Here is a 13998-nt window from a genome sequence, read left to right as displayed (position 1 = left end):
ACCTATGCATACACTTTTTAAATCAATATAATAAGGTCTTAATTGAAACATGAAGTAGAAATAAAGTAATTTACACTAATATATACTATAGTAATAATGAATAGTGATTATTACGAGTAATAATCTTACAGTAATTGGTTTTAAGAGAAATACAATGAACGTAACATTATCGACCTCCTTTATAACTGACATTTTAAAATAAGGGTTAAAGAAGTGTATGAGTGTGTATGCGTGTAGACATGTGCACTGAGTGTTTGAAACACGGTTGAATGCTATGGAGCAGTCAAAGAGGGTGAAGACCAATAAATGTCCACTGGATTTGGAAATACGGAAACTTTACAGTGAGAATGTCAATGGAATGTGTTGGAGGACTGGGGATGAATGAGAAGTGAGGAAATGGAGAGCAGTGGACAACTCATCCGAGATTTGGCTATGAAGTGGGAGAGAGAGAGAGGATCAGAAACTGGGGAGAAATGGGGTAGAAGAAGGAGAGCTGGGGATTTTTCCCCATGGTTTTAACCTGAACATGTTTTAGGTGTTCCTGGAAAAGAACAAGATGAACAGGAGTAGTTGAAGGTGAGTGAGAAAGAGAGAGAGAAAGAGAATGGGAATCAAAGTCCCAGAAGATATGTAAAGAGATGAGGTCCAGAACACAGGGAGGAGCGGCTTGTCTTTTAATATTAGGAAAGGGGTGCCTGGGTGGCTCAGTCAGTTGAGCGTCCGACTCATGATTTTGGCTCAGGTTGTGATCTCAGGGTTGTGGGATGGAGCCCCACATCCGGCTTTGCACTGGGCATGGAGGCTGCTTGGGATTCTTTCTCTCCCTCTCCCTCTACCCTCCCTCCCTCTCTAAAAAATAAATTAATTAATTAAATTAGGAGAAAAGGATAGGTGCCAATGGGTGGAGGATTTACTTTGGTGACGTAAGGTGTAGAAGTTCTTTTCTGATGATGTCTGTATCCTTTGTAGAAAAGTCAGTGGCATTTGCTAAGCATAACCGTGAGGGAAGAAGATTTGACACTGATGGTTGAAGAGGGAGGAAAAGGTTAAAAATAATTGTTGGAGAAAGTGAAAAGGGAGCTGTCCAGGGAACCTTGATACAATTAGCCAAGATGAAACAAAACAAACAACTTGTTTATAACATTTTTTGTCTAAGGTGAAATGTACTAATTTTGTTTAGTGTGCAAAGTGGAGTTTTTGCTCAGGTAAATTCTGTTTTCCCCCACCAATTTCTGTAATAATTCCAAGTACTTTAACTTATTCAGTTTGACCTCTAATAGTTACTCAAAATGCTTTGGATTCATTTTGTTTTCTCTGTTGAGAAATGGACAGTCACAAATGGAACTTTTGATACACTTAGCAAACAAAAGCCTCCATGCCAATCCTCCCATAAAGTGAATAATCAACCCCTTGTTTACTGAGTGTTGATTTCATCTACCAGATGAGAAACCTAGCTTATTTCTATAATTTCTATCATATGCAGAGCCTACTCATAAAAATCTAATTTATCCAGGGCGCCTGGGTGGCTCAGTTGGTTGAGCAACTGCCTTCGGCTCAGGTCATGATCCTGGAGTCCCAGGATCGAGTCCCGCATCGGGCTCCCTGCTCAGCGGGGAGTCTGCTTCTCCCTCTGACCCTCCTCCCTCTCATGCTCTCTGTATCTCATTCTCTCTGTCTCAAATAAATAAATAAATAAATAAATCTTAAAAAAAAAAATCTAATTTATCCAACAGTTAAAACTGTTCCCTAACTAGAGAATTCATTAAGGCTTTCACTTCCTGAGGAGTATTCCTCCTACAAAGCAACTGGTTCTTGGACAAAAGACATACTTTTTAACGTATTGCTAAACTCTCAGGAGGTAAGAGAAATCACCAAGGCAGAAGAGAAATGGGAGTATGCATGCACATACAAATAAACCAGACAGTGCTATCTTATTTGCAGAGGCTATCTATTTGCAGAGGCAAATTTAAGTCCTTCCTGCCTCAATTCAGACCAACCAAGCAGGAGCTCAGTATCTAAGCTCAACAAGCCACAGGTGAGAATCAGCAGAAACACAACTCCCAAAGACTTCAAAGAATAGAATTATCAAATAGAAAATAATGATATATTAAAGGATTAAAAAATAGAGTCACAAAAATAAGTACGAAATAAGGCACAATGAAAGGACCAGGTATGATGAAAAATAGAAAATTCAGAAATGAAAGATTGTTGGAAACAAACCTAATCTGATGAATTTAACAGCTGACTGGAGAAAATCAGTGAATTCTAAAATGGAGCTGAAGAAGTTGCCCAGAATGCAAAAAAAAAAAAAGAGAGAGAGAGAGAGAGAAATGGACAGAAAATATAAAAGAGAGGTTAAAAGAGCTAGAGCTTAAAATGAAAAAGTCTAACATACAAATAAGTGGCGCTCCAGAAAGAAAAAATGGTAGAAAGGCAAATTTTAAAGAGATAAAGGCTGAGGATTTTCCAAAAGTAACAGAAGACTAGACTCTCAAAAAGCAGAAAGTACAATGTATACCTCTGAGCAGGAAAGCAAATGTGAAAAATGAAACCACACCTAGACACACTAGGAAGCTCAAAAAGCAGCTGGAGAAAAATTACAGATTATTTACAATTGTGAAATTATAACAAACTTAACAAATCAATGGAAATCAGAAAATAGTGATCTAATATCTCAAAAGAACAGAGAGGAAATAATTGTCAACTTCTTTTAGAACTGTAGATCTAGCAAAACTGATCTTTAAGAAAGAAGGCAAGGGGCGCCTGGGTGGCTCAGTCGTTAGGTGTCTGCCTTTGGCTCGGGTCATGATTCCAGTGTCCTGGGATCGGGCCCCGCATTGGGCTCCCCACTGAGTGGGAAGCCTGCTTCTCCCTCTCCCACTCCCCCTGCTTATGTTCCCTCTCTCGCTGTGTCTCTCTCTGTCAAATAAATAAATAAAATCTTAAAAAAAAAAAAAAGAGGCAAAATAAGGACATTTCAGATATGCAAAAATTGGAGAGTTTACCAATAGTTTTTACCTAAAGAACTTCTAAAAAGTATACTTCAGATAGAAGGAAAATGATCCCATGGGGGGGCCAAAAAACAAGGAATGGTAAACAAAGAAATAGTGACCGTGAAGATAAATCTAAACAAGCCATGTCTATATAAAATAACATTCATGTCTATTTAATGTGAGGGTTTTTTTTAAAGGGGACACTGAAGGACTGGACAACAATGACATGTAAGGTGACTGAGTAAATGATTGAGTTAAAATGTTCTGAGACTCTTGTATTTGTTCAGGGGTGGGAGAAATTATGGACTAATTTAGATTTTGTTAAGTAAGCCTGGAAAAATGCCAAGGGTAACCACTAAAAACCTAAAAATATAACATCCAAATCCTGAGGAGAGGAAAAAACGAAATAAGAAAGAACAAGTAAAAATTCAATTCTTAAAAAGCAAGAAAAGAGAAAAATAGCATAGAAAAAGCAGGAGACATCAACAACAAAAAGTAGATGTTAGAAACAAATCCACATATATCAATAATCACAATATATACAAATGGATTAAACTCTTGAGTTAAAAGACAGAGATTACCAGATTGGATTTTTCAATATAGTTATATACTATTTATAAGTGGCCTACCTAAAAACTAAAGATAAGCAATAGTAAAAAAAAATGTGTTAGGCAAAAACAAACCAAATGAAAGTTGAGGTGGCTAGATTATTATACAAAGTATACTTTATGACAAAGGACAATATTAGAGATAGAGTCACTATATAATGATAAAGATTTAAATATTTTAGAATGTCTGCATTTAATAATGCAGCTTCAAAATACATGAAGCAAAAAAAAAAAAAAAGAAATGTAGACAAATTCATCGTTATACTGGGAAATTGCAACAAACAAAAAATTGTGTGTGTGTGTTTATAACATAAGAAGCTTGGTATCATAAAGAATAAGGAAATTATGTTCTTCTCAAGAAAACAAATAGAAAATATATTAGACCTGGGCAAATTTCAAAAAATTTCAAGGAACAAATGTCATACAGATATACTTTCTAAACTTGGTGCAAAGAAGTTAAAAATCAAGAATACAAGGCTGCATTTTAAATGCCCATATATCTTGAAATTTAAAATACAGATTTCCAAATAAGCCATAAATCAAAAAGGAAATTAAAGTGAAGTTTTTTTCAAAAATTTAAAATGGAATGGTAATTAAGTATCTCATCAAAAATTTGAGGATACAGCAAAAATATTACTTAGAAGGAAATCAACAGTCTCAATTATGCACTAAGAATTAATACACTAAGAATCAACCCAGAGAAAGTAAAAAGAAAGGCACACTAAATGTAAGAGCAGAAATTGATGAAATAGAAAGGTCAGTATAAAGGACTGACAAAGTCAAAAGCTGGTTTTATGGTAAGATGAATCAAATAGATCAATCTTTGATAAGGCCAGTCATGGGGAAAAGAGAAAAGACTGAAGAAATCTTAGGTATAAAAAGACAAAACTACAGATGAAACAAATTTAAGAGATAGTAAGAGAATACTACACATGAATTTATGTGATTAAATTGGACAACTTAGAATGGACAAAAATATAACTTACCAAAACTGATTCAGAAAAAGAAAGTCTGAATATTCCTGTCATTAAAGAAATTCTATCAGTAGTTTAAAATTTTCCCACCCCCAAAAAAAATTCCCACAAAAAACCCAAGGCCCAGATGGTTTGGCAGCAAAATTTTACTAAACTTTTAAAGAACAAATCATTCCATCTTACATAAACTCTTCCAAAAATTATAAAAAGATAAACTATTCTCCAACTTATTCTAGGAGGCAATGAGTGATAATAAAAATAGATGAGAACTATATGAGAAAGGAAAATTATAAGCCAATCTCACTCATGAACATAAATGCAAAAATCCCAAATAAAGATATCAGCAAATTTAATCTTGTGATATATAAAAAGACTGAATACCATGACTAAGTTTGACATATTCCAGGAATACAAGTGTAATTTAATATAAGAAACTCTATATTCACTACATTAAAATTTTTTTTTGAAGATTGATTTATTTATTTTAGAGAGAGAGCAAGTATGAGCAGGAGGAGGAAAGGGAGAGAGAATCTCAAGCAGACTCTGCACTGAGCGCAGATCCTGACACAGGGTTCAGTCTCACGACTCTAAGATCATGATCTGAGCTGAAACCAAGAGTTGGATGCTTAACCCACTGTGCGTCCCAGGCAGCCCCCAAATTTTTATCATCTCAATTACAGAAAAAGACATGATAAAATTCAATACCTCTTCATGATTTAATTTTTTAAAAATCTCATAGCAAAATAGGAATAGAAGAGAACTTCCTTAACCTGATAATCTATTAAAAATTACAGAAGGGGCGCCTGGGTGGCTCTGTCATTAAGTGTCTACTTTCGGCTCAGGTCATGATCCCAGGGTCCTGCTCAGCGGGAGGCCTGCTTCTCCTTCTCCCACTCCCCCTGCTTGTGTTCCCTCTTTTGCTATGTCTCTGTCAAATAAATAAATAAAATCTTAAAAAAAATTTTTTTTTAATTTTACAGAAAAAAAATTTACAGGACATATTATTCTTAATGTGAAATGTTAGCAGCAGTTCACTTAGAATCAAGAACAAAAATGCCCATGATCACCAGTCCTATTTAAGATTGTACCAGAGGTACTAGCCAATGCAAAAGAAGAAAATAACACATGAAATAAATGGTATAGGGGCACCTGGGTGGCTCAGTCAGTGAAGCATCTGCCTTATGATCCCAGGGTCCTGGGATAGAGCCCTGCATCGGGCTCCCTGCTCAGCAGAGAGCCTGCTTCTCCCTCTCCCTCTGCTGCTCCCCCTGCTTGTGCTCTCTGTCAAATAAATAAAATCTTTAAAAAAAAGAAATTATTTATATTTATATATATATATATATGTGTATATACACATATATATAGAGAGAGAGAAAGACACAAAACTGATTATTTACAAATAACAATTTCTTGGGACACCTGGGTAGCTCAGTCAGTTAAGCATCCGGCTTCAACTCAGGTCATGATCCCAAAGTCCTGGGATTGAGCCCCACATCAGGCTCCTTGCTCAGCAGAGAGCCTGTTTTTCCCTCTGCCTGCCGTTCCCCCTGCTTGTAAGCATGCTTTCTCTCTCTCTCTCTCTTGCTCTCTCTGACAAATAAATAAATAAAATCTTTTTTGAAAAAACAAGTAATAATTTCCTATACTGGAACCCCAAAAGAATGTAGAAATTTTTATAAGTAATAAGAGAGTCTAGTTATTCTTAAACATGTTCAAAGAACTAAAGGAGACCATCTCTAAATAACTACAGGAAAGCATGAGAATGATGCCTTATCAAATAGAGTATCAACAAAGAGACAGGAACTGACCATGCTGGACCTTGATCTTGGACTTTCCAGTGTCCCAAACTATGAGGAAATTAGTTTGTTATTTATGCTATCCAGTCTATGGTATTTGTTATGGAAGCCTGAGCCAACTGGGACAACCATGGAGACCAGAGGCAGAAAGGTGACATATTTAAAATGCTGAAAGATAAAGAGAGTCAACCAAGAACTCTAAATCCAGCAAAACTATACTTGCAAAATGAGGGACAGGAAGGTCCACTTCTAACATGACAGCATGAGGAGCTCCAGTGACCACTCCCCAGTGAAACTGGTGAAAATTAATTTTGAAAACAAGCATTTAAAGCCTCTAAAAAGGTTTTAATGGCAAATAGCAAATGACAAAACATATATTTAAGAAAATTTACCCCCCGCCCCTGCCAAAATTGGTAAGAAAGGCAAGAGTGGTGGTATTTGAACTAAGACCATGCCTTTCCTCCCTCTTCCAGCTTGGTGAGGTAAAGACTCCAGAATGCTGCAGCCAAGAACCCAGGGCTCCCTCTCCCCAGGCCACCAGTTGAAGGGCTCTCTTCCTAGGAGAAGCAGAACTTCAGTGTTTCTCATTGTACCCCCAGCCTCCTACTGCTGAAGCTAATTCCAATCAAGTATTGTTGAGAAGTGTGGGCTCCCTTCTTCTGCTTAGCCCTACTTGTAGAACAGAGGCTCTACCTTGGGTGTGGCATGCTAAGAATACTGGGGCCCCAATTACCCTTGTTCCAGCTCATCAGGTAGTGGTTCCCTGCCAGGAGAGGCAAACCAAAGGGACTTCAGGCTGCTGCCATTACTCTACCACTCACCTGCTAGAGCAGGGTATGACTCAGAAGCTTGCCATTGTTCCCACCTGCACCTCTAGAGCCTTGGCTCAGAGATTAGCCTAAGTGGAGAAGCAGGCTATAAAATAGATAGCTCCTAATCTCTTCCCAAGTAACTGACTTCATTTTCAACAGAGCACAGGAAGTTCAAACCTAAGGGCACTGTCAAGAACACCAGAGGTTTTGGAGAAAGGCAATGGGGAGATTCATGGATTTTAAGAAAACACAGCCTAGAATGTCAGCAGGCTAGTTTACAAGAGAACCATGGAGTAAGATGGCTGGAAAGAACCCTCCTAGGATCAGAACAAATATCAAACACAGACCTAAGAAACTACTCCTTCAAAGGAGCCACACTTTGGGGCACCTGGGTGGCTCAGTCATTAAGCATCTGCCTTTGGCTCAGGTCATGATCCCAGGGTCCTGGGATCCAGCCCCACATCGGGCTTCCTGCTCAACGGGGAGCCTGCTTCTCCCTCTACCTCTGCTGCTCCCCCTGCTTGTGTTCACAGTGAGAGAGGGAACACAAGCAGGGGGAGCGGGAGAGGGAGAAGCAGGCTTCCCGCTGAGCAGGAAGCCCGAAGCGGGGCTGGATCCCAGGACCCTGGGATCATGACCTGAGCCAAAGGCAGACGCTTAACGACTGAGCCACACAGGCACCCCAATAAATAAAACCTTTAAAAAAAAAAAGGAGCCACACTTTGATTGGATTAGTCTGTAGAACAATTTTTGCCCCAGGGCATTACTGGAATCAGCTAGCAATTAGTGGAGTTTAACAGCTAGATGTGGTCAGGGAAAGAAAGAGAATTCTACCAATACCACTGTCATCCCAAGGGAACTATGGGTATTTCCAAGTTGGATCTCCCTGAGGAGCAACATCAGAAACCTAACACTGCATAGGAGGGAGGAAACAGATGCCATTAAAATAATCCAGTCACTAAAAAACAAACAAGCAAATAAAAATAACAAACCCTGGTGGGGAGGGAGGGTAGTACCCAGAGTTGCTACAATATATTATCTAAAATGTCTATTTTCCAACAAAAATATATGAGGCATGCAAGAAACAGAAAAATATAACCCATATACTGTGAAAAAAAATATGGCAACAAAAACTGCCTGTGGAAATAACAAGATATCAGATTTCATAGAAAAAGCCTTCCAAATACCCATTATAAATATGTTCAAATATGAAAGAGAAATGAAGATATTCATAGGTAAACAAAAACTAATATGATTAGTTTATATATAATTACATATATTAATTATATATAATATAATTAGAGATAATTCATCACTAGCAGACCTGCTCTTACAAGATATACGAAAGGGAGTTCTCCAGGCTGAATTAATAGGACACTAGACAGTAACTCAAATCCCCATGAAGAAATAAAGAACTTGGTAAAGGTAACTACAGAGGTAAATATAAAAATATATAAATGTATTTTTTATTTATAACTCTTTCTCCCATCTTGTCACCAGCTAGACCCCAAGACCTGACTTCTACTGCTCACCTGCTTGTACCCACTGACCTCTGTCCCATGTTTTTCCTCAATCTCTTCTTCCCAGCTCATCTCTTAACTCATGCAAAAGACCCTAAATGCATAACATCCCAGTGCTGGAAACCAAAACTATCCCTCAAGCAATAATGACTGCTCAGAGGAAGAGCTCTAGTGGCCCAGACCACCCAGACCAGTTTGAGCTTAACCCCCAACTCATGCCAGTGCAGTTGGGCCAGGGAGTGACCCATGGAGTGACCACAGTCATCTTTACCTCATTATAATACTAAAATCTCCACCCAACGAGGAACACAAGCCTCATTACATAATATACAATGTATGCATAGGCCTATAAGGTGCATGCATGACTTATGCCTGCCTATACATATGAGGACAAGCTCCCCTATCTAAATATTCATCCTAATCCTAAATAAAAGGAATCCATTCACCCTTGCTCAGGGACTCATGGCTTTGGAAATTATTCCCCATCATCTCCTTATTTGCTGCGAATAAAGTTTCCTTTGTACAACAACTCACCTGGTGTAGTTTCTATCTGTGACTCACCAAGGAGTGAACTCACGTTAGTTCAGTTACGATCTAAAAGACAACACAAAGCAATAATTACATATCTGTGTGGATGGGCACAGTATATAATGATGTAATTTGTACAATAACAGCACAAAGGAGGGAGGATGAAATAGAGTAAATAGGAGCAAAGTTACTGAAATTAAGCTACTACTGAAATTAAGTTGGTATTAACCCAAACTAAATTGTTGTAAGTTAATATATCAATTATAAGTCCCAACACAACAATAAGAAAATGAATTAAAATATATAGTAAAAGAAATGACAAGGGAATTGAAATGGCACACTAGAAAATGTCTATTTAACACAAAAGAAATAATGGAGAAATTGAGGAATGAAAAAGAAGACATGGGGTGCCTAGGTGGCTCAGTTGGTTAAGTGTCTGACTCTTGATTTCAGCTCAGGTCATGATCTCAGGGTTGTGAGATCAAGCCCCATGTCTGGCTCTGCACTGGGCATGGAGCCTGCTTAAGATTCTCTCTCTCTCTGTACCTCCCCACGTCCTCTCTTCAAAAGGAAAGAAAAGAAAAAGATAAAGGAAACAAATAGCAAAATGGCAGTCATAAATCCTACCTTATTAGTAATTACATTAAATGTAAAAAGATTTAACACTCCAATTAAAAGGCAGAGATTGGCAGAATGGATTTTCTTTTCTTTTTTTAGAGACCCAACTATGTGTTCACTGCAGACGCTCTGTAGATTCAGTCACAAATAGGTTGAAAGTAAAAGGATGGGAAAAGATATACTGTGCAAACAGTAACAAAAGAGAACTATATGATAAAATACTATATGATAAAAGACTAACAGACTTTAAGGCAATATTTGTTACTGGAGATAACATTTTATAATAGAAGTGTCAACCTATCAAGAATATATAACAGTTATAAACATACATGCACCTAACAACAAAAATACATGAAGTAAAAACTGTTGGAATTGAAGAGAGAAATAGACCACTCAACAATAATATTTAGCCCATTTTCAATGACAGGTAGAAAAGCTCGACAAAAGATCAATAAATCAAAGATTTGAACATTGTAAAACAACTAAACACACATCTATAGAACACTCCATCCAACAACTGCAGAATATACATTCTCAAGTACACATGGAACATTCTCCAGGACAGACCATACAGTAGGCTATAAAACCAGTCCCAATACATTTTACAAGACTGAAATCATACCAAGTACGTTTTCCAACCACAGTGGAATAAAGTTGTAAAACAATAGCAGAAATAAATTTGGGGAATTCACAAATATGTGGAAACTAAACAACACACCAGTTGGTCAAAGAAGAAATAACAAGGGAAATCAGAAAGTATTTTGAGATGAATGAAAACAAAAACATGATATACCAAAGCTTGTATGATACAGCTAGAGCAGTGCTTAGAGAAAAATTATAGCTGTAAATACTTACATTTAAAAAGAAGAAACTTCTCAAATCAATAACCTGAAAAAACTAAAAAAGCAAAAGCAAATGAAACCCATAAAAAGCAGAAGGAAATAATGAAGACTAGAGTGGAAATAATGAAAACAGAGAAGAGAAAAACAATACAGAGAATTCACAAAACAAAAAGTTGGTTCTTTGAAAATATCAACAAAATTGACAAACCTTGACTGATCAAGAAACACAGAAAGAAACCTTTGAATGAATAAAATCAGAAATGAAAGTGGGCACTTTTGGGGTGCCTGGGTGGCTCAGATGATTAAGCATCTGCAGGGAGCCTGCTTCTCCCTCTCCCTCTCCCATTCCCCCTCGGCTTGTGCTCTCTGGCTCTCTCTATCTCTCTGTAAAATAAATAAATATAATCTTAAAAAAGAAAAGAAAAGAAAGTGGGCACATTACTACTGACCTTCCAGAAATAAAATGGGTTATAAGAGAATATTATGAGCAATTGTCTGCCAACAAATTAGATATATTTCTAGGGCAAATTCCTAGAAAATCACAAACTACTGACACCAAGTCAAGAAGAAAATCTGAACAGACCCATAACAAGCAAAAAAGATTGAATTAGTGACGAAAAAACTTCCTACAAAGAAAAACCCTAGACAAGGAGGCTTCATTGGTAAATTCTGCCTAATTAAGAAAAAAAAAACAATCAATGATAGTCCTTCACAAACACTTTCAAGACAGAAAATACGAGACATTTCCTATGTCTCGTTGAACTGGGTCTCCTCCACACAAAGCCCCCTGCCCTGCCCAAATTCACATATTGAAGTTCTAATCCCCAGTACTGCAGAATGTGACCTTATGTAGAGATGGGGCCTTTACAGAGGAAGTAAGTTAAAATGAGGTCATTAAGGTGGGCCCTAATCTAATATGAATCATATCCTTATAAAAAGGGGAAATTTGGACAGATGTACATATAGAAGGAAAATGATGTGAAGACTCACAGGGAGAAGATGGTCATCTACAAGCCAAGAAGACAGGCTTGGAACAGATCCTTCCCTGGCAGCCTCAGAAGGAACCAACCTGCTGCCACCTTGATTTTAGACTTCTAGACCTATGAGAACTATGAGACAATATAAGTCAAAACTATGAGGCAGTAAATTTTTATTGTTTAGGCCAGTGAGGTTGTAGTACTTTGTTTCAGCAGCCCTAGCAAACAAATACACTTCCCAACTCCTTCTATGCAGCCATTATCACCCTCATAATGAAACCAAAGCCATCACAAGAAAACTACAAATCAATATCCCTTATAGATATAGAAACACAAAAAAAGTCCTTAATAAAATACTAGAAAATTGAACCCAGTAACATATTAAAAAATGTTACAATCATAGCCAAGTGGAAAATCAATGTAAAAGGCCGTATTAACAGAATAAAGGACAAAAATCACCTAACTATCTCATTAGATGTGAAAAAAAAAAGCATGTGAAAAAACCCAACACATTTCATGATAAAAATACATGATAAAATAAGTATGGAAGGAAACTTCTTCAACCTGATAAAGGGTTTATATGAAATACCTCTAGCTAACAACATAATTAATGGTGAAAGCTGGGTGCCTTTCTCCTAAGATCAAGAGGAAGACAAGGATGATCATTCTCACCAAACTGTACTGGAGTCCTATCCCAGGCAATTGGGTAAGAAAAGAAATAAAAGGCAGCTAGATTGGAAAGGAAGAAGTAAATTATCTCTGTTTACAGATGACATGATCTTGTATATAGAAAATCTTAAGGGGGGCGCCTGAGTGGCTCAGTCATTAAGCATCTGCCTTCATCTCAGGTCATGATGCCAGGGTCCTGGATCAAGCCCGGCATCAGGCTCCCTGCTCCGTGGGAAGCCTGCTTCTCCTTCTCCCACTCTTCCCTCTCTCGCTGTGTCTCTCTGTCAAATAAATAAATAAAATGTTTAAAAAAAAACTTAAGGAATCTACTAAAAGATTAGAGCTAATAAGTGAATTCAGCAAGGTTTTAGGATACAAGATCAATATGTAACAATGAGCTGTACTTCTATATCCAAGCAATGAACAACACAAAAATGAAATTAAGAAAACAATTCCATGGGGTGCCTGGGTGGCTCAGTCAGTAAAGTGTCTGCCTTAGGCTGAGGTCATGATCCCAGGGTCCTGGGATCGAGCCCCAAATCAGGCTCCTTGCTCAGCAGGGAGTCTGTTTCTCCCTCTCCCTCTCCCTCTCCCTCTCCCCTCCCACCACTGTGCTCTCTCTCACTCTCTCTCAAATAAATAAATAAAATCTTTAAAAACAAAAATAATTTCATTAATAATACCATCAAAAATACTAAAATACATAAGAATAAATTTAACTCAGGGCGCCTGGATGGTACAGTTGGTTAGGCATCCAACTCTTGGTTTCGGCTCAGGTCGTGACCTCAGGGTCATGAGATCAAGCCCCACCCTTAGCACGAAGTCTGCTTGAGATTCTCTCTCCCTCTCCCTCTGCCCCTCCCACTCGTGATCGCTCTCTCTAAAATAATAAATAAATCTTTTAAAAAAAGAGTAAATTTAACTCAAGAAACAAGAAAAATCTCAAATAAACAAACATTACACTTAAAGGAACTAGAAAAAGAAGAACAAAGAGTCCAAGGTGAGAAGAAGGAAAGAAATAATAAAGATCAGAGAAGACATGGATTGGAAGAACAAACATGGTAAAAATGTCTATACTATCCAAAGCAATCTACACATTTAAAGCAATCCTATCAAAATACCACCAGCATTTTTCACAGAGAACAAACAACCCTAAAATTTGTATGGAACCACAAAAGACCCTGAATAGCCAAAGCAATCCTGAAAAAGAAAAGAAAAGCTGGAGGCATCACAATTCTGGACTTCAAGCTATTGTACAAAGCTGTAGTCATCAAGACAGTATGGTACTGGTGCAAAAACAGAAAGATCAATGGAACAGAATAGAAAACCCAGAAATAGACCCACAACTATATGGTCAACTAATCCTGACAAAGCAGGAAAGAATATCTAATGGAAAAAAGACAGTCTCTTCAACAATGATGCTGGGAAAACTGGACAACAACATGCAGAAGAATGAAACTGGAGCACTTTCTTACACCATACACAAAAATGAATTCAACATGGATGAAAGGCCTAAATGTGAGACAGGAACCTGTGAAAATCCTAGAGGAGAATACAGGCAGCAACCTCTTTGACCTTGGCTGTAGCAACTTCTTACAAGACATGTTGCCAGAGGCAAGGGAAACAAAAGCAAAAATGAACTATTGGGACTTCATCAAGAT

Source organism: Mirounga angustirostris, unplaced genomic scaffold (genome assembly GCF_029215605.1).
Source record: "Mirounga angustirostris isolate CCGP_5_RB_7025 unplaced genomic scaffold, mMirAng1.0.hap1 SCAF_3, whole genome shotgun sequence".
In the NCBI taxonomy this organism is placed as follows: domain Eukaryota; kingdom Metazoa; phylum Chordata; class Mammalia; order Carnivora; family Phocidae; genus Mirounga; species Mirounga angustirostris.
This window is presented reverse-complemented; position numbering follows the sequence as displayed.